Raw genomic sequence first — 650 nt, 5'->3', positions numbered from 1 at the left:
CCTACAGATCATGGATGTTGTATTTAACCTGACAGGACAGCACACCACAAGGCACATGCTGGAGTTGGGCTAAATTATAGTTAAATGACTTTTTTAAACCCAAAGCACCCCCAGCAGTGACAGTCTCCATTAACCGCTGCATCACTACAGCGGGCAGAATAAGGCACTCAGTAGTAGTGGGTATTTAGTGACATCTGGGAGTTCAGTTCCTGACGAAATTGTGCAGTCCTAGCTGCACTTTGAGGTCACCACCTGTACTGGCATAAACCGGGGCTGCAAGTGCCGTACCACTGGAGATCAGTACTAGGAGCAGTCCCTGAACAGAACACAACACAGGCTGAATTTCACTGTAGGATTGGATCACAACCATCCTGCCCCCATGCTTCTCCTACCCACCTCAGTTATAATTCAGGAGAAGCGGTGAGTTGGAAGTTCTATCCCCAGCCTTAAACTAAGCACTAGTCTTTACACAGCAGGGCAAACAAACGACTGGCCTCTAGGAAGCCATCCTCCTCTGTCCCCCAGCCCCAGATTGGGTTCCCCTTCCCACAGCTGTAACCCCACCATGACTCCAGCCAAGCTGAGCATGAGCTTGGCTATGCCCACCTAAACATGATGCATTGTTCCAGATAAAGTTTGAGCAGAGACCC

The sequence above is a fragment of the Natator depressus genome, chromosome 26 (assembly GCF_965152275.1).
Source record: "Natator depressus isolate rNatDep1 chromosome 26, rNatDep2.hap1, whole genome shotgun sequence".
Classification (NCBI taxonomy): domain Eukaryota; kingdom Metazoa; phylum Chordata; order Testudines; family Cheloniidae; genus Natator; species Natator depressus.
Note: the sequence above shows the minus strand (reverse complement) of the source record.